The following is a 27061-nucleotide window of genomic DNA, read 5'->3' as shown; positions in this document are numbered from 1 at the left end:
CATCATGGAATGTCAACTGACTTTAAACTGTGACTACTGGAAACTCCTTAATGGAGAGACAATAAACTGGCAAAGAAGTAGGCATACGTGCCACATTCTTACTGGCTATCTGACATACTGTCTTCAGGGTTAAGAGATACCAGCATTCTTAGATCACGTTAACAGAGCACCCCTTCCCCAAAGCTTCCCTAACAAAAGCTGAATATACTGACAGAATGTGGATTATAGCAAAGATTTTGCAAAGTATTCATTTTTAATTTTGAAGAGTATCCTTATTTAACATGTATGAACCTAAAAATATACCCAAACCAAATGTTGATGCATTGTAAGAGTTGCATGTTATGATTCTCTCATTGCATCTGGTAACTGCATGCGGTTAGCTACACTTGGTACAACTAGATACAGCTTGACATATTCTGGGATTTATTAAAATGTAAATGACAAAGCAGAAAAGAATGTTAGACAATTGGATTACTCCATTGACTGAATGTTCCAATACTGTATCTATTTTTGTCAAAGCAATGGTGGCTCCTGCTGTGGGATGCTGAATGGACTATTCCATTGCAGGGCACAGGGAGAGCTTGCATAAAAGAAATTGAAATCTAATCATTTAATTTTTAATTCAGCTCTCCAAAAGCAATAGAATGTCAATACTTTCTAGAAGAAATTATGGCAATTTTGGTATATATTTATTGGAAGAATAGGATTCCAATCTATTTTTTCAGTGTCTATTATTGAATCTGTAACTTCATTCATGAAAACACTGATGTATTTGCTTGTTTTTGAGCTTGGCCTTGGCTTGTTTTCGTTATGAACATTATGTGAAGAGCATGGATATATGTGATATGGCAGTGAACGTACACAATCCAAGAGAGACATTTTCCTGATGAAAACTGCTATTATTCATTCCAGAGAAGAGAAGGCTGAGAGGTAGGTGTCTTTAAGGACATGAAGGGATTGAGTTTAGAAAGAATGGAAGCCAGCTGTTCTTTCTCTCCACAGGGAACAAGAGAAAATGGGATTAAACTACAGCGTGAGGGATTTGGAATCGAAATGAGAATTTCCCAACTGTGTAGACTCTCAGTGAAATGCTTTTTGAAGGAAGTATGTGGACATTCGTTTTTATTTTGATGCCTTCGAAAAATGGAAAGGCACATTTTCTCTCTGGGGTCTTAGGTGGATGGAGAACAGTGGACTAGATGATTTATAGTTCCTGGATTCTCTTGATCCATGAGTAGAACCTAAAAACAGCATGGTGATAACTAAAAGAGATAGCTATTTTTATACTAGTTATTTTGAATGTCAACTTTTCTCATGGGGATAGACTGGCAATTTTTACCTGCAACTGTAAAATATTAAACTAAATGGGATGTCATGGAATCAGGTAGGTGGGGACAGAGAATGTGGGAGCATGATGCACTATTTTATTTTTTCTTTTCCCTACCATTTCAGGTATTGAGGAATTCAAGTTTAAAGACAAAATGTCCTTCCTAGTTATGTGTGGAATTTACCATGTGTATGTTGATTTTTGAATTCATAAGAATGTTGCAACATCTTGAGTTGCCTCTTTAGAGTTTATACCTACACACACACACACACACTTTTAAAAAAGAAGTTGCATTTTAACAAAATCAATCAATAGTGCTCACTAATTCACAGAGATATTTGAGTACATAGGATTCAAAATGGCACCAATTCAATTCTTGCTTTTAAAAATTATGAGCACAGTAAATGCTTATTGTCTCTTGATTGAAGATAATTATATTTTCCATTTCTCTGAGACAGTTTAGGGTAGCAGGAGTGCTGTGTTAAAATCAGAAACCTTAGGTTAACTCTTATCTCAGTCATGAACTGGCTATGTGACCTGGACAACTAACTTGGTGACAATGTATTGGTTTATATTCTGAGAAATAAAAAGCAAAAGGAAGGCATATTCAATGAGTAATTTTCAAGTTTTTCCTTTTGGGTAATATACTTTCAGCCGCCAATACCAGGAACTCTTAGTTTTTTTTTTTTTTTTTTTGTTTGTTTGTTTGTTTTTGAGCTCATTTTATTGTTGTATCCTGATAGGATGAGAGTTATCAATTTTGGCTGAACATTTCAATCATCAGGGGGAATTTTTTTTTTTAAAAATCCAAAGTCCCAGATATATTCACATCGATTAAGTCAGAATCTTTTGAGAAGAGACCCAGGTATCATTGTTTTTTAAACTCCTTAAATAGAGTTAGAATGTACAGCCAAGGAAGGGAACTCTTGCTTTGGGTGTAATGCAAGGAGGAACTAAAATTATTATATTACTGTCATTCACCGTGAATAAAAATATCATGTCTATCCTGTTCCCTCCTACATCTCTAAGACCCAACAAAGTGCCTGGCATATCCTAGGGGCTCAGTAAACAATATTTTTTTAGTAAACTTTGACTAATCCCCTAAATGAAATTTGGTTTATCAAACTTGATATCCCCTGGATAATTTCCATTTTGACTTCATTCACTGAATAAGACTGCAATACTCTTTGCTTGCCTGTACAAACATCAAAGGAAATTAAAATAATAGGTAATCCTATGCAATGATATCATTCACCTATCCTTAGGATGAAAGTAAGTAAATCATCTATCATCAGATCCTCTAGAGAAGGTGCTCTTTCTAATCTGAAGGGACATTTCTTATAAGACTCCCCATGCCCAAGTGAAAATAAATAAAACTATATATCTTTAAGTATTCAGATATATCATTCATTCAACAGATATAAATGAAGCATTTATATTGTGTCAAATATTGTGATTGGCTACTGTGCACTGTCTCAAGCAGACCTTTATGCTACAAGTGAACCCTAATGCCCTGGGAGATGATATAGTGTTTGTTATACATCATCCTTGGGATAATTGAGAGATTAGTCATTCAAATCATGTTCTTGTGCTCTATGGAAGTCCTAGTTTAAAAGGCTGCAAATATAGAGGATGAAACAACCAAAAAACATAGTAGTTATCTTCCAGAACAGCACTGTCCCACAGAACTTGGTCATTGATAGAAGTGTTTTATAACTATGGTGTTTGTTAGGGCAGCCACCAGTTGTACGTGGCTATTGAGCCCTTGAGATGTGGTCATGGCAACCAAGGAACTGAATCTCTAATTTTACTTAATACTAATTGATTTAAATGAAAATAGCTACACGGGAGGGGTGGCTTCCATGTTCAACAGTGCAGCTTTAGATTCTCATACTCTAATAGAGGAGACTGGAACAAGGTCATCACAATCCTTTCTGGGGAGTGCTAAGCGCGGAATGCTATGAAGGCATCTGGGAGCCGTCAGTCCTAGTACAATGGTTCAAGTGAAGCCTTTCAAGAGAAGATGGCTGCTGGAATGAGATCAGAAATCACATGATGGAAGTTTGACAGAAGTAGCAGAGAGAGTACAAGAAAGTGATGTCAGTGAGAAAGCTGAGAAGATAAAAGGAATGTTAAGGAAAGGCAAAGATGGATGCCTCATGCCTACAAAAGGAGGGGGAGAGAGGAACTGGAGTCCAGAGAGGACTGTTTGAGCCAGGATCCAGGACATAAAGGGCGTTTGGTATCATGATATGTCAAGGGCAAAAGGCAGCAGTAAAGAGTTTGAAACTATGTGATGATATGATCATGTTTGTGATTTAGAGATTGCCCTGGTGCCACTTGGCAATATAGAAGGAAACACTGGAGTCACTATGCAATGATCCAGGAAAGAAATGAGGGTTGTCTTTACTAAAGCAGATGATGAAGAAAAGTAGACATATTTGAATAGCAGAAAGAAGGAATGGTCAAATGGATTACCTGAATGATCAGCCAGGGCAGTTGGAAGGGGAAAAGACAAGGACCACATACCTTGGTGTCTGACTTGGGTGGATGATAGCACTATTTATTTAAAAGTAACATAGGATCATTTGCAGATTGCCTTCTAAATTTAAATTTTCTTATCACATTAAATTATTTGCTCCTCATGGATCCTGAAACCAGCTTTGATCCATACTAGTGAAAACAATTTATGAGAACATACTTTTCCAAGAAATCAACACAAGTTCAGAGTTGATGCAATATTTATTTTATTGGGAATTAGGGACATAGGACAGAATCTCATAAAATGTCAACAAACTCATGCCTTGTGCTTGGCTCCCCTTTTATTAAAAACCCTGTTTATTTATGACCTCTCAGTGTAAGATATGGCCAACAGTCATCATTTTGAAAACAGAATGACCAGAGCCATGAGAAGAATGCAATGTGACAGGACAGATACCTAAGTGAAAATTTACCACAGGTAAATATTGAGGCACTTCCAAACATTCAGACTTCTGCTCCTCAGTAGATCCAGCTTAACTGACTCCTTCAAGGCACATTTGCAGTTCAAACCTCTATGTTATCCAGAGGATCACTTCAGTAAGCATTCCTAGATGCCAACTGAATGCAAAGGAGCTGGTAAAGAAGAGATACTCCTCAGTTCTAGCTTTTTTTGGTCAAGGTATTCTTGAGGTAGTTTCATGAATGAGTGAGAATTATAATAACAAGTGACTAGATATTTTAAAAAACGTAAGTACTATTGAAATAGTCATGTATAAACATTCATGCAAAAGTACTTACTAATGTATACTGTGCCTAAAATTGGTAAAGAAGATGGTTATCAGAAGATTTGATCTTTGCAGGTGAACTGAGCATTCCAAATAACTTGAGGATATCATTGAAGATATTGTACAAATTTTGGCCACTGTGTGTTCTTTGGGAATGGATGTTGGCCATTTATGGGTCTAATGTTATATGCAGAGCTAGCTACATTTCACACTGAGGGATGCCAAAGAGGTGCAGAATTGAAGCAGCCTACTAAGTTCAATGCTCCCTGATTACCTAGATAGAGTTTCCTTTAATCAAATTCAAGGTTGTGCTTCATTTAGGTAGGATGGAGTAGTAGTTCAAGAGCATTGAGAGTGGACTGGAGGGCCTGGTTTCTGTTCCTTGCTCTGCCACACTCACTATGTGACCTTCTGTAAGTCACTCTAAACTTTAGATTTATCTTGCCTATAAAAAAAAGATACTGTGATAAGTGATTAAGCCCCTCCTCTTTTTAAAAAATATTTGTGATTTCTTACAGAACAAAGTAGAAAATCTCATCAAAATTTGCCCCCCCCAAAAAAAGAAAGAAAAGAGGAAAAAAAGAGAAATGTCTAAAATTCTTCAAGGTCTACTCTCCCAATTTTGTACAACATTCTATTACTCTAATGTAACTCTACTGTAACTCTAGTGTAACTAGAGTGATAGAATGTGTTTTATGATTACTAAAAATCCTAAAGCTGAAAAAGTTGAAGTGCTAACTTAAAAAACCCACAACTATTTGTTGATAGACAACTATCAAGTAATATTAAAAAATGGTGATCCTGTTGACATTGATCACAATATTGTGACTTCGTGCTTGAGATCATGAGCTTTGCAATCAGAATTCTGATTGTGAGCCTCCTTACCTAACACCTTGGCAAGTTCTATCACCTCATTTAACCTGTTTTGTTGCCTGTAAAATGGGGATAACAGTATCTAATTTGCATAGTTGTTTGAGTTTATATGGAAAATGCTTAACATACAGTGAGAACTTAGTAAATACCAATTGTTATTAACAGAAAAATCATGAATTCTCCATATTATCACCAATTACCCTCACTTGCTTTAACAGAAAAGAAATTCAATTATAATTCTAGGTGATGCCTGAGGTTGGAGAGGGGAGGTGTGTGTACACACTTTATCAAATACACAGGGACAAGTGCTGAATGTCTGGGGTGAAGTCATCATCTCCTAACTACACCATATATCCGAATTTCCTCTTTCTCGGCTTTGCTCATAGTGTCATGTCAAACTACAGGTCTCTGTTTTCTCCTAACTTTCAATTTTTCTAAATTTTTGAGTCCTTCAAAATTCATCTCACATTTTCCTCTTTGGGGAGTTTTCTTCCCCAAAAGGTCGGTCCACTCATCTCGTGGTAATCTTCTTTGAGCTCATTATCTACATCTTTTGTTCTACTTTGGCTCTTATCATCCTCTGACCCAACCTGTTTCTCCTCTCTTCAAAAGTTTATGTAACTTTGCCTAACTAGATTGAAGCTTCTTACAAGCAGGGACCAGATCTCATAGAACAGAGCTTTTGTCCTAAAAATAATGGTTGGTGGGTTGGTGTCAGGTGAAACAGTGTGGTATTTCTATGCTGCCCTATGAATCTTTTCTGTTATTTGATCCTTCAACTTGCCCATGCCTGCCTTGCTATTTCTAAGGTACTTTTCAATTTTCTGGTTGCTCTGAAGAAGAAACTACTTGTGGCTAAACATCATTCTCCTTATTGTATTGATTTTGTTCTTTAGGACATTAGCACATTTGTGCCCATTCAGATTCTAGTACTAGTGCATTAACAATTATGTCCATAGTAGGAAAAAAAATGAATGTCACATGAATTAAAATACAAACAGAGGAATACACACAAGGAAGGGAAAGTTCTTGGCTCATCAGAGATCTAGATGTCAGTACTGGGTTTTTCTGTTTCTTGGAAAGATTGCTCTTATTCTGAGGGTTCTATTGGCCGAAACTGCACATTTGGGTGTACTGCTGGACAGGAGAGATGTCTTCAGGTGGACATTTTCTTTGTCTCAACTTCACAGTTGACGTGAGGTTCCATCAATATAGCAGTCTCTGCAGTCTTTGTCCTTTCACTGGGGAGACATTCCTGAGGAGGGGGGCTATAGGATCAGCTGAAAGGAACATCGACAAAACTAAAAAAATAATAGAACATGTCACACAAAGTTATCGCATTGACTCTTTAATAAAAATGAATAAATGATACTTTGGGGAGCATGCTATTTCTAACTACAGCTGAGATGCTTGCTTGCATCACCAGAAAAAACAGAACTCCCATTCATTGTTCAGCTTGCTCAAGAATCAGTCAAGCAGTGGCATCACCTGTGTGTGTGCAAGAGTAGCACTCCAATCACTCTGGGGGATACGCTGTAAGAAAAGCTTCAGGTTTAATTCAATAGGAAGTTGTTGAAGTAGAACACACAGGAAAAGAACAAAAGGCCACAGGACACTGAGGACACATTGAAATAAATCCAAGAACTAAAGGCAAGATAAACTAGTTGTGGGTAGATAACTGCACAGTAATGTAGGAGTGAATGAAGTCACTAGACTGTCAGGTGTTAACTGTGAGTCCCTTGTATTTGTCTTGGTATTTCCAGTGCCTGGCACAGAATGTGGCACACAGCACTGAAAGAGCAGAAAAGAGAGAAAGAAGGGAGGGAAGAAAGAAAGGTTCCTCAAATCTTGAGGCAGAGGGACAGCATGTGCAGAAAAGAGAAGCAGGGTGTAAATTTATTGAAGCCGTGAAAGCTGGGGGAAGCAGATTCATAGTATTCAAGAAGACACTCCACAATCTGAGTGTTTTTAGAAAACAGGGTGGAGTAATTTCCAGGTGGTTTTGAACATGTCAAGGTTTAATTTGGGAAGTGTGGTGTGTTGATGCAACTGCTGTAGGCTTTGATTCCAATGAATCGAGGGAAAGGGGGAATGTGAAACTCAAAGGCATCAATCCAACAAACCACACTACAAGTAATTACATGAAAACAGAAGCACTAAAGAATAGGGCTTTACTACAGAAAGGCAGGTGCTTGTCTGAATTTCTTCTGCATTCATGTTGAAGGAAATGAGCTTAGAACTCAGATCAAGAATTGCTTCTCCCACTGTGCAGCTTGTTTCATTCCTCAGCTGTTGCTCTTTTCTGTCACTGCCCCTTCCTGAAAATGAACTCCAGTCTTTACTGCTTTAGCATGAAGGCAAAATATGTTAGTAGATTCAGACCCCGGAGGCGGAATCAAATATAACTTTAGAAGGGCAACCGTTGGTACAATAGACTCTGGATTTACAGGTCCTGAGCTTGTTCCTATGCCACGTACTAGAGAATAGCCTCAAAAATTCTTAGAGCTGTCAAAGAATGTAGAGCCTGACTAATCCACCTCACTCATTTTACAGATGAGGATATTTGAGAAGAGTTGCGTTAATGCTTCTTTTATTCTGCAAAACTTATGGTGAATGAAATATATTTTGCCAATGGATTTTGATTTAACCAAAGTCTTTACTGCCAGCCTCTTCTTTATGCTCCCACAAATAGAGATGCACCAAAATGGATATATCATGACCCATCACTGCTCTCTCCCCTAAATCCTTTGAGCATACTGAGGTTCTCCAGATGGCAGGAACAATATTGTTTTATTCCAAAAAATATAGATAACTTAGGGGTAAATATTGTGAATAGGTATTCTGCTGTTCTAACCAACCATAAGTAACTGATCCTGGGTAAGTAAGTCGCTACACATCTTAGAAGATTTTAAAATTTATTATTTTGTGAACATTGTCAGAAAGGATGGGGTGCTAAGCTTTTGATACACATTTGTGAACAAATTAAAATGCTATTTATTAAGGAAGGACTTGCATACAATATTTTTGTGACTCATTTGAATGGTCAATAATGGAAAGACCTTGAATATATGAGCAGGTAGAAAGTAAAACAAGGTATTGCTTTGGTGTTATATAGAGATAGCACATGCAAAATGTCTCATATAATATAGACTCCATTATCAAAATTAATTTTGAGGAATAAACAGTATAAATATGTGAAAGACCATATTTAGCGGTCTATTATGATTTAGATATCTTATAAATCAGCTTTATTCAGGCTCTGTGCCTACTTAATTGGAGTAATAACCTGTATCACCTCAACAAGAGGCTCCTTTGAAATCCTTTTGTCTCCTGAATGCATGACATGAAATGGGACTCTTATATCATCTTGCTCAGGATCCTTCTGCAATCCAATGGTAATGATTCTTTGAATTTGCATTAAGAAACTCTTCACCTACCGAGCATATGGTAAATGTCAAGTGCCAGGCTGACCAACCAACTCAATGTGGCTTTGCCTGGGCTTTTTTCCTTAATAGGTAAATCTTCAGGGGTCAGATTCTTGGAGGGGGCCTCTCCAGTTGAGCCATAAGTAGCTCTCTGGTGTCATGTTGAGACCCCAAAAGGGAAGTTGATGTTAGTGCATAAGTGACCTAAAGCAGAGTTTCAGTTACTCATCTTGTGGCATGGAAAATGGAAGAAAAAGAAAATAAAAAGAATTGTTTATTATCGTTATTATTTTGATTAAATTAAAATTATTTTCTCTGCCCGAGGCCATTTTTTTGGCATTTTATCTCATTATTCCAACAAAGGAAATGGATTTCTTACGAATAAGATTTACTATTCTAATATCCTCCATTACTTCAAGTTGTCCAAACTCAGGATGAAGACCAAATCAATAAAGAATAGCAAATATTTCACAAATAATGCAGGTGTCCACAGTGATAACCCTTTTAGAGATCATTAATTTCCAGCATTGAGGTTGCACACATTCATTCTCTCACAAGAACACAGACTGTAGAGTCCTTTTATTCTTATGTCAATTAATGAGGAATTTAAAAAGAATAAGCTGACTTGAAAAACATTCTCCTCAGGAACTGTTTCAGATGATGAGAAATGCCCAAGGGTGGGAGGTGGGGGGGGGGTAGAAACTCAAGTAGGCAACATGTAAAGCAACACACAACTATATGCACATTAGTATAATTACACATCGCAAATTATATCGGATGTATCTAATATCTAATTTTTTGAAAGCTGATTCCACTTGAGGCTTCAATAACAGCATCAACATTTTGCAGGTGGCTCCTTCTGTATAGTATCCAAAGGGAATTATTCCTCTAATGTGCTTACAGTCCTCAAGTAAAAACTGCAGCTCTCTCTTAAAATGAACAATGAACACGGGGAATATCACCTTGATAAAGGAGAGGGGGAGGGCTCCACCCTATGTAATATTTATTCTGTTCCTTCTGTGCACATGATACTTGCCCCAAGTAATAAGGAACTTAAACATGAACCTCACTGGAAAATGCAGAAGAGGCTACATATAGATTCTGAGGCCTGATATGATAAGATAAAGGATCGATTATTTTTTTAGATTGAGGGATAAGAGACAAAAGTGAAATAAAATGGCATGTTGTACCTTTGATTGAAAACAGAAAAAACTCCACGTTCAGTTGAGCTCTTTTAAAACATACAATTAATTTGTCCTAAAGAGGACACCAGATCAAAGCTCCACTTTGAGGATCAGGCTTTTGTCCTCATTTTTCTGTGTGAATCAATCATCAAATAACCAAAATATATTTATGATCTTGGAGAAGGAAGCATATTATTCAACTTGATTGGATCCATTTTCTTGATTCCTCCTTAAAGATCTTTCTGCTAATTAGTCAGGGTTACTATTGAATTATTTAATTATCTGCACTTTTGTGCAATGAAATATGTTGTCATATCACATACTTTATCATACTGTTGCTGTTCACACTTAATGATGCCTCTATAGTTAGCAGTTTCCTTTGTTCTGCTCTGTAAGTGGTTTTAGAAAGGGGGTGGGCGGGGAAGGAGGAGCCTTGGGGTTTGTAAAATAAAATCATACATTCCTGGTGCTCATGCAAAACTTTATGCATTTACATGAATTTCGCTTCAGAAATTAAGTTGCAATTCCATTTGGAATAAGTTAAGAGGCACATGTCGGTGACTTTGAATGCAGTCACAAGGATATAACTATACCTTGACATCTCTCTAGTGCATATCCACTGCAGTGCAATGTAAAAGGAGGATTTAATTTTTTTTTAAATCAGCAAGGAATGTCTTTAACAAGGAAGAAGTAAATTATGATAATTACTCTGAATGGTCGGATCCTTGAGCATTACTAATTAGCATTTATTGCCTGGATTATAGAACAATACATGTGAAACCGAACTGCGATTGCTCTTTTACGTTGAAGACTTGAAAAGGCAATGGAGCAAAAAGGCAGCAACATCGCTAGTTTACTTGGTAGCTTACATCTCGTTGGTAGTATGCAGAAATCCTTATTTTGGAAACACATAAATGTGGTCCTCAATATCTATCTGGTCCAGCCATTTTTTTGTTTTAGGCACATATTTGCATATAATATCATAATTACGGTACAGTAATGAGAGGAGAAGCATTTTGGTTAAGATATCATTTGGGGGTAAGTTTATCAGTTGTGAGAGCTTGAGAATATAGAGACTACAACTCGCTGCTGCATAAAAATATGAAATTTTCCTGGAGAAGTTTTCACTTAAAAATGAAACAAAGAACTCAGTTCTTAATGAATACAATTTTACATTCACTTCTCCGCTTTCTCTTAGAAGAACTACAGTTGAAAAATAACTGAGGCAATTTGTTTCTGGCTTAAGAGCCCCCCACCCCCCCTTTTTTTTCATTAAAAATTTGCAATAAAATAGATTGTGAAATTACAAAAAAATTAGATTTAATCAACAGACCAACACCAGTCACGTACATAAATGCCACTCGCATAATCTAACCACTGAAATTCTTAAATAACCGGCAGGTAGTAGGAGAGAAAGAGGAAAAATGAACCATTCATCATCCTCAAGGCGGTCTCACGGTTTTCCTCCACACCCCATTATAGCGAAGGAAGAGAAAAGAACATCGTAAAGCATAAAGCCAGTTCTAAATACAGTCACTAGTCTTCCCAATACCTTCCATGCCTTCCCCACCCTGATCCTTTTTAGTTTGAAAGAATAAGTTTGACTAAATCTGTGAAGAGATTAAACAGGCTGGTGATAAAAATTAATTCTGCTGAATGAGCAAATGCATTTGGATTGCAGAGATGCAAATAAGATAATACTTTTCTTTTTCTTTGACATACCAAGCAGATTAGTTTAGAATGTTAAGTTTGATTTTATTAGAATATATTAGCAGTGTTTTAATTAATACCAATCAAACATTTTCTTTCCCTGGGGCTTGATGTGTTCCTAACACTTTCTAAATCATCTGTCTTTTTTTTTTTTTTCCAAGTGGGGGGGGAAAAAACTATCAAACCACCAAAGCCTTTTGTTATATTCTTCATAAATTTATTGCATTCAGTGGAAAACCATAAGCTTTTTCCATAAAGGTGTCTTGCCTATAAACTTCATTCCCAGGTGCTAGATTTAAAATGAGTACTGTTCACTAGTACACTTTAGTTTTTAAAAAGGTAAGAAGGATTAAAAACTTGAAAATAAACATACTCTGTGTTTTTCTTTTGGGGAAAAATGTTGCAAAAGGGGTTTGGGCTAGTTCATATTTCTTGGCTTTATTCTCACTGAGCTTCCCAAAGCTGTTAAATTTCCAACTGCATTGGTTTCAAGCTGGCATTTCTTTGGAAACAGAGGCAAAAAGAGAAATTTTTAAAAAAAGAGGTGGTGGTGGTGTGTGTGCTGGGGGTGGGGGGGGAGGTGCGTCTAGTTAAAAATATGGCGAGCCAGTATGCCCTGTGAACTGAACTGTAACTGTGTTCCAGGAGGTGCTACAATTCATTCCACTCATTATCCCTCCTTTTCTCTCAAGCTTCCTGTCCTTCTGTGTCCGAAGGCTCCAGTTCACTTCGTTCTCTTTTCTTCCCCCAAAGCACCCCCACCCCAATTCCCCGCCTTATTTTTTTTTTTTATCTGCCAAGCTGGATTTGCACTTTTAAAGATCAGTATCAATAATGCCCTGCTTGTTTCGGTTGCACTCTCCCTTTAAAAGACAGCCCCCTCTAATTGATGCGTCTGGGCTAGTCTAGACTGGTAGTGATTGAACCAACCACCAATTATGTTATTCATTTCACTGAACTTCACTGATGGGCTTGGTGAGGAAGAAGGGGTGTTGAGAAACCTGCCCTTGCAGTTGCCTGCTGAAATATAAAATCTTGTGTGTTGTATGCACTCCTAAATGCCTGGGTGATCAGTTGTACGATAGCAACCTTGGAACATGAGCAATCCACTTGAAAACATGTAAAAGACCAAAGGAGTGCCTTGGAATACCAGCTGAAACACTTGTATTAAATTACTACCCTGTTATCATTTGAAATCAGTATTACATCTAGCATATTTTTATTGATCTGTGCCCATATTTTCATAGAATAAAAAACTACAGATGTAATTTGACTTCAAAAAGCACCAAATGTTTTGCAAACATTACATATGAATCATGTGGTAATATATATCTATAAGTAAAATAGATGCCTTGTCATATTTCCAAATACCTATGCATGCACATTATCTAAGATGGGGGGAAATCACTGATCCATTTCATAAAAATGGAAGATGACTCAAAAATCAAGTAACTCTTTTCTTTGAAGCATATTCTGAACTACCAAAGGCTGGAAAGTAATATTTAAATATTACAGCTGCACAAGAGGTTTCAACAAAAGGCATGTTGCAGTTGTTGCACAGTTCTTCTGAATTCAGTTTTCTGATACAAAATGGTTTCTTGACTGTGATTTGGACTCAATGACTAAAACTGCAACAATCGCTTTTAAAAAAATCTTTTAAGAAAAGAACATTTTCCTTAACCTTCAACTTCATGTATAAAATGAGATTACAACCTATATAAAGTCTTTAGAAGAAGAAAGTATTTAAAGTCAGGGTTGATTTAGGTATTTTCCAAAAACGGAAGAGAAAGGTTGGCTTGAGAATACTAAAATTGCTTAAAGGAAATTGTATACCGGAATTTTTCACAACAAAGGAAAGGTAAGTTAATGTTCCCTTTCCCAACCATGAGACAGAACTAAATCACTGAAATTATTCTGATATAAAAAGTTACAGCTCCAGAAAACTATAGAAAAGGTAAGGCTAACAATTGCCTTATGAGAGAGTAATTTTAAATGTACAGTTTTATGTCATAAATAACTGTTGGATTGAAATTAAATCCAGATAAAATATTTTTCAGTTCTTAAATGAAGAATAATAGTCATTGATTACTTCTAAAGAATACAATAATTATTATGTGTGCTGCTGTTGTCTCTTCCTTCAGTTCATGTATTTAGAAAATATATTTCCAATCTCTATCACTATTAAATTAATCAAGTATAACGTTTTTTTTTTTTAAGGTACCACGCGAGGAGGCAATATCCTTTTTATTTTTTTAAAAAAATATTGCAAAGTAATACAAATTTCATCTTTAGTAATACCATAAATTCCACTCTTTGTGTAGAACAGCAAGAGTATAATTTTTAACCTATTAATATTGTAGCCCAAACTACTGCTTCATCCCTATCTGTGTCAGTGTGGCCACTCTCTACCATATATGAAACACATGTGTGGACATCGCATATATAATATATTCACATGCCCTTTGTAAATGGGCACAATTTTGAGATTAACTGTTGAGTTTAAAAGTTGGAGGCACGGGGCATGCTGGGACTTCAGCTGAGATGTTCTGAGGTCAAGCACCAGGTACTGAGCTGATCTTGTTACGCTCGGATAGTACTGCGTGTTGCTCTCAAGGAATACACCGTGCAGATGAGTTCCACAAGCCTCAGGCATCAATAATATACAGACATAGCAACCAACACGCGATTGCAACAGAGTATATACCTACTTTATAACAGAAATCCAAGAGCTGCCACTCTCTGGTCACCTGATGCCAGCTAACAATGAAAACCTCAGAGGTGTACTCAGTTACTTCAGACAAACTTTCTTTTCTTTTGTTTTTGCTTTAAAGAAAAAAAGTTCCACCAAATTTCCAGGATGCGCAGGCACGACTCGCAGCTCCCAAGAGCCTAACCCGTGGATTTAAACGGTAAACATCACAAGTTAGGGTCTCAGGGACTGAGAGGAGCGCAGCAAATTTTCCTTTCTTGAGACAAAACAAAGCAAAACAAGAATAGCAGGCAATTTTGTTCGAGGGTCATGACTAAAATGCAACAAACAGGTGGCACGGTATGTCATCAACTCTCTAAGCTTCCTTCCTTATAAAATTAAGATTCCATTTAGTTACAATCTATACATATCCACGCTTACGCAGTATTGGGGGCGCATATACATACCTGAGCATAAAATTGTGAGTGTATCAGAGAAAACTCTTTCAAGCTTTGGGCAAAACAGTTTACTAAAATGGAAAATAATATAAACAGACCCAGAAATGCCTGTGTTTTTAAAACCGTGATCTACAATCAGCAGTAACTGTATATTCAAAGATTTAAGTTACAGCTAGCACAAATGACTGAGAAGAAAATATGAAGCCTCTCCTTCCCCCAAGGCAAGCATGCCGCATGCAAAATCATAGAAATGGGGTTTTCGGAAGGGGAAGGCAGAGGAGGAGGATCCGGGGCTATGAAAGTATTCATACGCAGAGCGTTTTGAACTCACCCGTTTGAAGCGGAGCCGTGCTGCACAGCCTCCAGCAGCACCATCCCGGGCAAGGGGGAGAATGTGAGCTCGCAGTGCGCTAGGCTGGGCGAGGTGTTTCAATAGAGGACAGAGAGTGGGGCGGGGAGGGGGAGGCGGGGGCAGGAAGCGATACACCAAATCTAGAGACTGTAACTCTGTAGTTTATGTTTTCACGAGAGAGAAAAAAAAAAGGCAGTTGGCTGGGAATGGAGGGAGGGGCTGGGGCTGATCGAATTTGGAAAATATTCAGTTAAAAAAATTTTTTTTAAAGAAAAAGAAGAGAGAGAGAAACCTCCCTAGAGCTGGACTTCCCCCCCCCATTCTTTCTTTCTTTCTTTTTTATTTCTTCTTTCTTTAGTGTGCACTTTGCCAGCCCTGCAAGCCGGGCCCTCCTCTGCATCAGCTGCTCGGCTGAAACCAAGGCCAAATCACCAAGAGCGAGCACCAGGCTGTCATTTGGTAGCCGGGAAGTGGGAAGGGGTGGGTGCAAGCTAGGAAACACAGCCCCCCACCTCCCGCTGCGGATCCTTTGAAGCTTTTGGCCAAAATTTCAGAGGAATTCGAAGCATAATTCCCCTCCATCTTCGCAGACAGGGACTGGTTCTGTACCTGACGGTCGTTTCCCCCCATCTCATGGGCGGAAGCTGTGCCCTTGTGCCAGGGCCTCCAAAAATGAAACCGGAGGGAGGGAAAGCGGTTGGGAAGATGACTCTTTTTTAAAAAATTTTTTTCCTCTCTCTTTTTTTTTTTAATTTTCTTTTATTCCAGGCCTGAACAAAGTAGATGGCTGGCTAGTCAAAGAGAATGACAAAGCAACCATAGCAAGGAAGACACTGGAGGGGGGATTCCGGCACTTTGTAAAAATGCTAAATATTTTTTAATATATTTCCGTATGGAACTAGGAACAGTTAGAGCTCCAGGCTCTCCCCTCCCCCACTTTTGAAAAATAGAATCATGCCAGCTAAATTATGACAGCTAAATTATGTCTCTTTTCCCTCTGTACAGGGTCTGTTTAGCACCCCCTCCCCCGCCCCCCCCCCACCAGCCAACTTTTTTTTTTTTTTTCTCACCTCTGTAGGTTCTTCTCATGCACAATCCTCCGTTCAGCTCAGGGTCTCTCCTTTTTCTCTCCCTTCCCTTTTCCTTTTCCTCTCAGAAAAGCTAGTCCGTCATCATCATACCTAGCTTCTCTCTCTCTCTCTCTCTCTCTCTCTCTCTCTCTCTCTCCTTTCTCTCTCTCTCTCTCTCTCTCAACCTCTCTCCCTTTTTCTTTTAGTATTAAAAAAAATAATAATAATGGCCCTTTCGACATAGCAGCATGAAGTGGCTGCCTTTGAGAAAGCACATTTAATCTTTACTGGCTCCCCTAGGCTTCAGTGGAGAAGGAGAAGGCAAGAGAAAAAAAAAAAAGAAGAGAGAGAAAAAAAGATTGTAAGGGAGGCTGCTGACGGACAGCAAGCATCAGGCACAAATCAGCGACAAGTTGAATTTTCCTAGACCACACTGCCCCCTTTCTTCTCGGCTCTCTCCCTAGGCTCCTGGAAAGCCTGAGTATCTGGTTACAGAAGGCAACCGGTCTCCTTTTGCCAACCATGCTGCAGATTCCTTGCATGCTTAAATCTCTGGCAAAATAAGGAATCAATATCCCCCTCTAATCACCTTTAGCTCTTCTATGGCTTCCCCCCTTTTCTGAGAATCCACTTGGCTCTCCTCGCACTCCCCCGCCCTACCAGGCTCCTACATACAAAGCTTGCAGCCCTGTCATTTCTCACTTCCTTCCATATCTTGGAGACAAGCCTCTCTTCTAATATTCTCTCGCGCTTGCTCTCTCTGTTGTAATGTCTCTCATCCCTGACTCGCAGCACCGGATGCACTAAGGCATCTCCCTGACTACTAATGAGACCAAAAATACACCAGCAGGTCAGGGGAAAGGCCAGACACTGTATTATACAAATTAAAAAAAAAAAAAAAATCTTCCACCTGCTAGACTCAGAGATCAGGTATCACAACGTCTAAAAGGAAAAATATAAATAAATAAATAATAGATAAATAAAACCAAAATAAAGTGTAGCCGAGGGGAGTGAAGAAGGGAGACCTCGGTGCAGTTCTCTGCCTAATTGTTTTGCATCCTGTGGGAATTGAAAACACACATGCACGTATGAGTACAGGTGATGCATTTGGTGAATCTTGGCGGGTTTTTTTTTTTTTTTTTTTGGGACAGAAAGTCAACAATGCTCAAATATTTCATTGAAATCAGTATTGAGAGGGATAAAAGAGCAATGACTCAAATCTATATTTAAGATACATAGACACTCTTCAGGCATGTAATGACTACAATGCTAAAAATCTCTTCCTTTTCAATGGCTGGGTGTTGCTCCTTGACTATGGTTGCAATATGTACTAATTTACCACTTATGTTCCCTTGGATTTTGAAATGAACTCATCACTCACTGCAGCTCAGCCTAACCCTCTGCTTCCACTGCAGGCATTTTCTTGATTCCTGAAGCATTTTTTCTTCCCAAGTGTCCATCAGATACACTTCATTGATCAGTCTAAAGTTCCTCAATAATGATAAATAATATTTCAGATGGCAAAAAAAGAAAAGAAGCAAAAAAAAAAAAAAAAAAAAAGAAGAAGAAAGAAAGCCATCCTGAGTCAACCAAGGGAGCATTGCATATCATTTCTGTTAGCACCCATTTCAAAAGCTGTGCTATACAATGATCTTTTACAGAAGGCACTTCCTGAAATTAGGGTCTCTACCTATCTACACACAGAATGGATATACATTACCATCTTAACACAGTTTTCTGAACTAGAATCATGTAGACAACAGGCAGTGCTGTGCTAAATAGAATGCTGGGTTCTGTAAATAGCAAGAAAGGGGCGGGAGGGGAGGTATCTGAGGATGCAGGTTTCCTCCAAGTCCGTGTTTTAAAAAGGTAGCTTCTTTGTGCCCAACTCAGACATACACTGTGCTTTGTCTCTGACAGTGAGACCTGCAGAAGCACGGCTGGAAGCCAAGGAAAAGGAAAAGAAAAAAGCACAAATGAGAAGGAAAAACAGAGAGGGGAAGAAGAGAGAGGAGAAGGGAGGAAAGCAGAATGAATACAGGCAAAAAAGAGAACACTTACAGAGTGTTGGATTTTCTTTAATACTCTTTTTTTTTTTCTTTTTGTCATTATTGGTAAGGAGAAAGAGATGGTCATCAGGTTGGTGACTGGGTCAGAATCTTTTTCAGATTTGGCTAACAGGGTGTTTGCACTAGACGGATGGAGAAAATCGAAACATGCTAGAATAATCATAAAGGGTGGAGCTGTCAAAAAAAATCTTTGACTCACTGGGTGCCTCCCTGTAACGCCAAAATGAATCATTTCTAACTAAGGTCATCAATTGTCTTAGTATACTTGTATATGAAGGCCAGCTTATATGCCGCTGCACCCATTTTCAAAAGGAAAGGTAAATGGAGAATGAGATTTTTCTGAGATTCTCCTAACCCTCTCTCTATTTCCAACAATAGTTCAGCATGATTTTTACATCCTAAGCTAATTTGCCCTTTTCTATAGTCACTCTGCTTATAAAGACATACAGATATATGACTTAGGAAAGTTTTGCTAAGAACACATCATTTTCTCTATACAACTTAGCGATGTCTTTGGAGGATACTTATTTCAAGCAGTTAACACCTGACCCCAATTTCTGTGGGTAATTAGTGAGCTAGATAACCACACAAAGTGGGTAATTATTTAGTACCCAAGGGTACGCTAGAAGTGGGTAGTGGCTTTGTTAACAAAAGCATATCTCTAATTATTGTATCTATGATGGGTGTTTTAAAAATACCAGTTACATTATCAAGTGAACCATGATAAATAAGTGAACTGTTTTGCTGTCCTTAGCATATACATATGTATGTATGTCTTCTCTCATGTTTAAGAATATTTACCTCCCGTATGGAGTGTTGGGAAGATTAATTAGTTAGCATCTGTAAGACTCTCAGAAGATGGGATGTACTAGACAGCTTCTAAGTGCAGTATTATTATTGTTATTATTACTTTGGCTAATAATCCCTGGATGGGAGAAGCTGAGAGAGTAGATGCTATTGTCTGATCCACGTCTTGGTCTGAAAATATGCTGAGATCACAGATGCAATGAATGCGGTTTTGGGGAGTGGTCTCCTACCTGACCGAGGCTAACATGGCTGTAGCAGAAAGGTAGATGACATTGCATTGACAGCTAGCTCAGGTTGGAGCTGAGGAGCTGGGGTAGGAGGTGGGGAAAGGGAGGAGCAGGAGGAAGGAGTCAGCATGGGCCTGGAAGGAAGCTGAATCAGCTGGACCACACCCTCCTTCCAAAGTCTGTCTATCCCTCCCTTTGAGGAGCAGCAAATATGCACAAAAATCCCCAAGAAGACGTCTGTGCAAGTCCTGGGACAAATTCAGCATAATGACCGTCCATCAGCCAGTTATACAGTATTTATTCTGGAGGAGAACCATCAGCACAAATTATTTTAGCAAATGCAGATACAGTTTCCAATATTACAGTGTTGAGAATACACAGATCAACCTCAGATATCTTTAACCTGGGATATGAGCGACGATGAAGAAGCACTTTCTAATTTAATTGCTTTTATGAATCACTCCCAGGAGAATAAAGGAGTATGATTTATTTTTGCTGAAAACGAAAGGGGGAAAAAAAAGAATGAAAGAAAGGAGAGGGGAAAAAACAGAAAAGAAGACCCCATGCTTTCAGGGACCCTAATTATGGACAGCAACCAAGCTCTGCAAGTAACAAACAACAATAACAACAACAAAAACTTACTGCTTTCTCTGTGAATGTCCATCTCCTTTAGCTGGTTGTCTGGGGCCCCGGCAGAGGCAGGACAGACAGAGGCCTCTGGGATCCAATCTTCAAGTAGGCTCCCCACATTTTTTCTTTTAAAGCAAGGTTGTCCTGGGGATTAACCCTAGGGGTCTGGGAGATGCAAGCACGTGGGGAGGGTGCAGGGAAATACGCAAAGATACTGTAGTCAGCCCAGTTGTCAGCTTCTAGGGAACAGGAAAGGGAGAGGACCCCACCAGGCAGCCAACAGGTACCAGCCGAAATCTGCTGGCGGACAGCCTCCAGGACACGTGTTTGTGCTGTGATTGGAGGCCAGCCGTGTGATGAGCACATTTTAAGAGTTTGGGAGCTGAGAGGAAATTTCTCCAAAAGCCACCCAAGCCAGGCTTCTGACCTAGTATTTGTCACCCCCACTCTGAGCTGAGACTACAAAGGCTAACTGGCATTCTCCAACCCGCCCAGCTCCTTTCAAACCCACAGACTGTGCCAGACTGGCCCCACCTCCTACTGCAGCAAATTCTGTAGCCCCGCTCCATGCTGTGCTGTAAGGAGCCAGATTTCCGTTTTAATTGTCCTACCTGGCCATCCCCTCTGCCACTACCCCTGGATCTTGGTTCCTGGCATGGTTTCAAAGGCCCAATCAATTGCTTTCCCTCCCCCATCGTAATCTTCAACGCCTCTAGTTCACCCTTCCCCAAATTCTATCCCTTTCAAAGTAAAATTGTTTTTAATGTCTTGCCGTTTCTTTCAAGTCTGGTCCCCACCACCTCCTTTCTCTGGCCTCTCTTACTCTCTTGTTTGATGATTTTTGCCACCTTCTGACTCATGTTATGGACAAACCCAAAAGTCAGCTGCTAGAAATCCCCCCGCCACTGCTCCCAATTATATTAGCATATCTGGCAATCCAACTTTTCTTAGGCATTTCCTAAAAGCTCACCTAAAACAACAACAACAAAAACAAAACAAAACAAAAACTAAATTCAGCAGAGAACAGATGTGTTTCTGTGAGCGTGTGTGTGTGTGTGTGTGTGTGTGTGAACTGACTTAACTATATGAAGGCCCTCATATACCCAAGTGCAATGAAGGAATATGACTTATATGGGGATATTTGGGGTAGAAGAAATGAGAGTGAATTCTGGCAAGAACTTACAGAGAAAATATTGTCCACGCGTGCACGCACACACACACACACACACACACACACACAATCTTTATCAAGCACCCACACTAAGCAGTGAAATCACAATGCCCGAAGGTTATTGGAAAAAAGTATTTACCATGCTATGAATGGGTTGTTCAGGGGCCACATCATTCTGCAGCAGAAAACTGAATACAAAAGCCTCTGGGATGGATTGGAAGAGGAAGACAAACTCAGGTAAGTCTTTGGCCTCCCTCCACTCTTGTGTGCACCCAAGGTTTCAGAACTCCTGTAGCAGCTGTCCTGCATTCCAATATGACTTGAAGCTTATGATTGCTACTATCCCTTGAATAATTTGTGCCCTTAATGTAACGACTTGAGTATTTATTGCTTTAAAGTTGGAATTCTGTTCTCTGTGATTCCTGTAATAACGATCATTGAGGGTCTTCTATGCTTCAGATGCAGATAACTAATATTTCAGTTAGTCCTTTAAAAGCATCATCGATGTTTTATGGATGCAGAGAATAAAATACAGATTAGATAGAACTGCCCACCTCACAGGTGCCACTGTCAGGATTTGAACCCAAGTCTCACTTTGCATTGCTATATTCTTTGCCCTGCTACTGGTTTTCTCAAAACAGCTTAGTTTTTCCTATGTATTTTCCATAGCACCCTATCTTGACTCAAAGCATTTATTCATTCTTTTCATTTTACTGATTTTATCATATTCAGAGTTATTGAGTACTTAATTATATGTCAGGCACTGTGCTGGGAAGTGCAATTTCCTTAGCTACAGAATAGAAAATGATGTATCATCTACCTACTATGCTATCTCTCTCTCTGAACTTTAAGGTCATGAAGAAAGAGATAGTGGCAGGGTCCCTTCTATCGTTAGGACAGGGCAGAGCACCTAGCACACAGCAGAAGCTCACCAAATGTTTTCTGAATATATTTTAATGCTAATATGGTTTTGATTGTGACTTGATGAGAGGGTAGGATTCATGTCTAAATAACCCTGAGGAAAATGCTTAGTAAAATACCACACGAACTGGAATTTAATAAATGGTGAATTGCCGCCTTATTTTCTAAGACTATACTCTGGCTCTGGTCCCACTTAGAGCCACATTTATCTGTGTTTCTGAAAAATAGAAAATTGGTCTGTTTAGTTTCTTCTCTAAGTTCTGCAGTCATGCTATTTCTGTGTGAAGGTAGTCAAACTCTGAAATCTCACTGATCTGTGGACTCCGAGGTCATATCAAGTGATAAAGTGTCCAGGGTGACGCAGCCATGGAGGGCTATTCTGGGCTCAGTGCAGGGAGAGAGAACACTGACACTTAGAGCGTGTGGCTGAGTCCAGATCTGTGATCAGCAACCCAGCTCTGATGTCCTCTTTTCATAAAAAGAGGTCGAGAAGCTAGAAATGGTTCCTGACCATCTGACCTAAATGACTACAGGGTTTCGTAATGTGTATTCTGAAGAAAGATTAGATAATTCCTTATTTTGCCTAAGGAAAGAATATTTTAAGTGTGTATAATTGCTGTCCTTGGCAAGTTCAATTCTATCCTACTCTTTTTTTTTTTTTTTAACAAACAAAAGGTTTCACATATTTCTTACTGAACCAATCTACTAGCTTAGACCATGGAAACAAAAAGTTAGATTTCTAATAAAATATGGCCAACCGTCCAGACAGTGGTGGTATTTTCAGCTTGATGTGGTAAGATGATCATGACCTTGTGACGCATAAATTGTGTTGTCTCGGATGCGATTCCTATGTACCCAGCTTGGTTCTTCTTCAATGTCACCTCTTAGAGTTGTACCTGATTTTATTACCAGTTTTCATCCAATTCATTGGGAAAGGGGATGGTTTGGCTTTTGTTTCTTGGCTAGGAACCACTTGATCCTAAAAGTCTTGTGAGAAGACACAATGAAGAATGGAGTCAGGCACACACACACCATGATGTCAAAGAAGAGGAGAAAAGGGGAAGCAGGTGGGAGAAATTGTTTCAAGGCACAGTTGGGGTGGGGGGGCATGGATCTATTCTTTTCTTCATCTGAGCAGCCTGTGTCTCAGAATAGAGGTGGGCAAGGGGAATCTAAATATGATGACATTCTTTCTGTCCCTCTCTATCACATTTGGTATTTTGACACCACTGGATTCTGTTACAAACATGTCACTAACTTCACTAGGCTGGGATAATTTTTTCTTATATCAATCCAGAAGATAGTTTGTAAAGATGTATCCTTTAGGGTTAGTGACAGTTCTCAAAGCACAGTTGGAAGAGATACCACAGTCATTCTAGTCTAAATGTACTCAAGATGTACACTATACAAATTTCCCAAGGTGGAGTCCCTCGATAGTTGACTACTCTTCACAGAAAGATAAGGAGGAATAAGCCTATTTTTATACTATTTGGTCAGCAAAGTCCTTCCTAAAGCTCTGAGACTTTGAACCAGTAGGGAGCAATGTGTGGTATAGGCAATCTGTTGCTCAAGTGGTCTCAAAAGAAATCATCTGGCATTTTATATCTGAAATCCACACCAGCTCCAAGTATCAGGCTACATAGTGTCAGGCTGATCACTCAGATTTTTGCCTAGTAAGAAAATTTTTGCTTTTTTTAGCTTTCTGGGTATTAGAGGAAATCAATAATTCTTTGTATAAGAATACTTATTGACATGAATATATAAAATAATAAGAATACTTAATAATAAGAATACTTATTGACATGAATATATAAAATAATTCTGTGGCCTCATTCTACCTCATTGGGTGAGTTGGGAAACTTTTCCTGGCTTCCGGTTAACTCCATAGAAGGACTGGCACTTTCCCAATGTGGTCTTTGAAGGTTGACTCTGATTGTTTTGGGGTCCCACTCAACCAGTTTGTAGAAAGTAATTTTCAACAGACATAGGGGGGCTAGAAAGGTGAGAAAGAAAAGCTTCCATATCTCTACAGGAATGAAAAGAGAAAGACAGAGGACACTCCTCTAAAAGGTGAGATGCCCATTACCTGTATACTAAGAGGATTTGAGTCTGACATTATGAAAATCAGTATTCTTGGCTGAAGGGTGTCATCCAAGAGCCAAGTTCTATTTCTATCGAGGTTCCCTACCATTCAGTCATTAGGTTCAGCCTGGCAAGCGAAAAGGCATATTTATGCCCCTGGGACTTTTGAGGATTGAGATTGCTAGGCCAAGAGTCTAGAGATGATATTCAACCAAGGATGCAGGCCAGCGGTTTGGTCTGGAGTGGTTCCTATATTTTTTAAAATTCCTGCACATAGCCTGGAGGGTGTGGGGAAAGGAGAGAGTGAGGTGAGGGAGGGCAAAGCTTTGGAAGCCCAAAGAGCTCTCATCTCAAAGACAATCCTTTGGCTGCCATGGTTCCTAGAGACACCTTTGCTGACCAGAGCCACGCTCTTTAGAAGATCACTCCCTTTTTAAATAGCAATCATTTTTCCTGGATCTCTAAGCACTTTTCAACATATAGGCAGAGAGGCAGACAGGCAGTGACCATCAAGGAGGGATGGAAATATGACTCAAATTTCAGGGTTTACAATTGTACTCCTAAAATTGTCTTTCATTCTTTGATTCATATTAAGTAGTTAAGATACCTTCCGCACTTTCAGACCTTTCATCATGCTATATCATATATGAACACACACACACACCACATACATGTGCATATATATATGTGTGTGTGTGTGTATGTGTGTGTGTGTGTATCTATATCTATATCTATATCTATATCTATCTATCTATATATATATATATATGGCTTTTTAGATAAAAGTTTTTGAATAAGGAGAAGGAGAAGCAAATATCATTATATATTTTATATATTTATTTTTTGCTACTGGGGATTAAACCCAGGGGCACTTACCACTGAGCCATACCCCAGTGGGTCCCAGTCCTTTTTGATTTTTAATTTTGAGGCAGGGTCTTGTTAAGTTGCCAAGGCTGGCCTTGAACTTGCCATCCTCCTGCCTCAGCCTCCTAAGTTTCTGGGATCATAGGCACACATGATCTGTGTAGGGCATCAAATGTCCTTACATCATTATTTCTGTTTCATGGGTGGGAACTGAGGCAATTAATGATAAGGTGCTTTTCCCAGAGAGGTTGTGATAGCACCAAGCATGGAGTTGAGGTCTCAACCCAGCACTTTTGGGGGAAGAAATGAGCTGATTTGTACTAACTGCCTTGAATTCATTCAAACAGTGGGTTCAAGTAAATCGGAGGCATCATTAATAATAATCATACCTTGTGCATCTTGGTTCCCCCATTATTAACAAATGACAGCACAGTAAGAAAGAGGTTCAACAAGATGCAATTAAATTTACTTGAGCATTTGTAAAATAGATGAGCTTAAAAAGTGCTGAGTATGCCATACTGATAAAATTAAAAGAATATAGAAGCATAGTTGAGACATATTTTTGGGTTCAAGGTGCCGCAGCAGTATCAGAATTCCTGCTGAGATTAAACTGGAGAGAGGTGAATAGGGAACACTCCGTGGAGAGGGTGAGGAATATTTTAAAGGTGGAAACTGCTACCTTGGAGATTTTAAATCTGGCACATTCGACACTTCTCAAGGAGTCTCTCCCTGCTACAAATAGCAAGGAATGAATACAAAAGAGAACTGTGTCAAAGGGAGCCAGGCTCACTGTTTGGTATCTGCTGCCTTGGCCTTCATGGATGTTGGGCTGCAGCCCCAATCCATCCCAGTACAGGGCAATCCAACTATGATCTGCAACCAAACTACCCTCCAAATTGTGGGGGAGTTAAATACTTTTGTCTTTTTGATATTCTTAAGTCTTAAAGATTTGCTGTGATATTTTGACTGCCCACCCCAATTCTGAACTATTGGGTTTATGGGACTGTGGGTGTATATGCCCAGCTCTGCATACTTACATGTTCTGAATGAGGACATCCTGTATTGATTTTGCTCCTATTGGTACTTAGCACTGTGCTTACCACATAATAGGAGCTTTACACATGCTTATTTATTCTGTACTCTTCTGGGATTTGCACAGGGTCACAGTGTTATGGAGCATGGACCAATGAGTTGATTAAATGCAAGAAATCAATCTTTAATGCATGATTTTCCTTTCGTGTCATGAGCTCAATTACCCAAAATCTGCATCTTAAAATTTAGGGAAAAGTAAGAAAAGCTCTAAGGTAAGGAAGAAAGAAAGGCACTCTGAAGATGTACAAGTAAAAATCTGGCTCTTGTTCTGATTCTGTTTAAATGTGAACAGTATTTTGGTGCTTCTGATAAACATGTAGAGTTCTACTTGTTAATGACTTTTTAAAAACAAAATAAACAGGAAAAAAATTTGATTTGAAAGCCAAACTAGGGGAGGAAGTAATTGGTGAGCAATACCTTCACCCTGACTAATCTACGTATGTATATATCTCTGAACTCTGATGACTTGTTTTCTACAGTGCAGAAAGAATTAATTGGAGTGTCAGGAAACCAACTTTATTCAGAGAATTCATGGAGAACTGGTGAGTTGCATACAGACCAGGGCAGGGAGTGTGGAGATGAGGGAAGAATCTTATTTTCTTTTCTGTTGAAAACAGAGAGAGATTACTCTGCAAAACACCAATGCATACAATTAACTTCTCTGTCCCTTTAGGGAATAAAAGCAGAAGAATTATTGCCTGACCTGCTCTGTCTTCTTTGAGTCCTTTGTGTGGTCTGGTGTCTTCTTCCTCAGTAGCCCCCTGGCATAGTAAGCCTATCCTACACAGGACTTGTGGCTGTGTGATTGTAATTACTACATTGTGAGATACATCACACAGTAAAC

General features: G+C 39.0%; 1 long non-coding RNA gene and 1 pseudogene across 3 annotated transcripts in view; both read right to left on the bottom strand.

Moving 5' to 3' along the window:
* Positions 1-4057: 4057 nt before the first annotated feature.
* The window catches only part of LOC124088890 (uncharacterized), a 259076-nt gene continuing 236072 nt past the window's right edge, over positions 4058-27061 (bottom strand). For all 3 annotated transcript variants that reach the window (XR_009226172.1, XR_009226170.1, XR_009226171.1), the window contains one exon: positions 4058-6767. This is a non-coding gene — a long non-coding RNA (uncharacterized LOC124088890). The remainder of the gene's footprint in view (positions 6768-27061) is intronic.
* Positions 4058-27061, bottom strand: part of LOC124088886 (large ribosomal subunit protein eL39-like) — a 42540-nt pseudogene continuing 19536 nt past the window's right edge.

The sequence above is a fragment of the Marmota monax genome, unplaced genomic scaffold, assembly GCF_021218885.2.
Source record: "Marmota monax isolate L192 unplaced genomic scaffold, Marmota_monax_Labrador192_F-V1.1 WCK01_AAM20220418_F8-fsc00081, whole genome shotgun sequence".
In the NCBI taxonomy this organism is placed as follows: domain Eukaryota; kingdom Metazoa; phylum Chordata; class Mammalia; order Rodentia; family Sciuridae; genus Marmota; species Marmota monax.
Note: the sequence above shows the minus strand (reverse complement) of the source record. Positions and strands in the feature narration are given on the sequence as shown.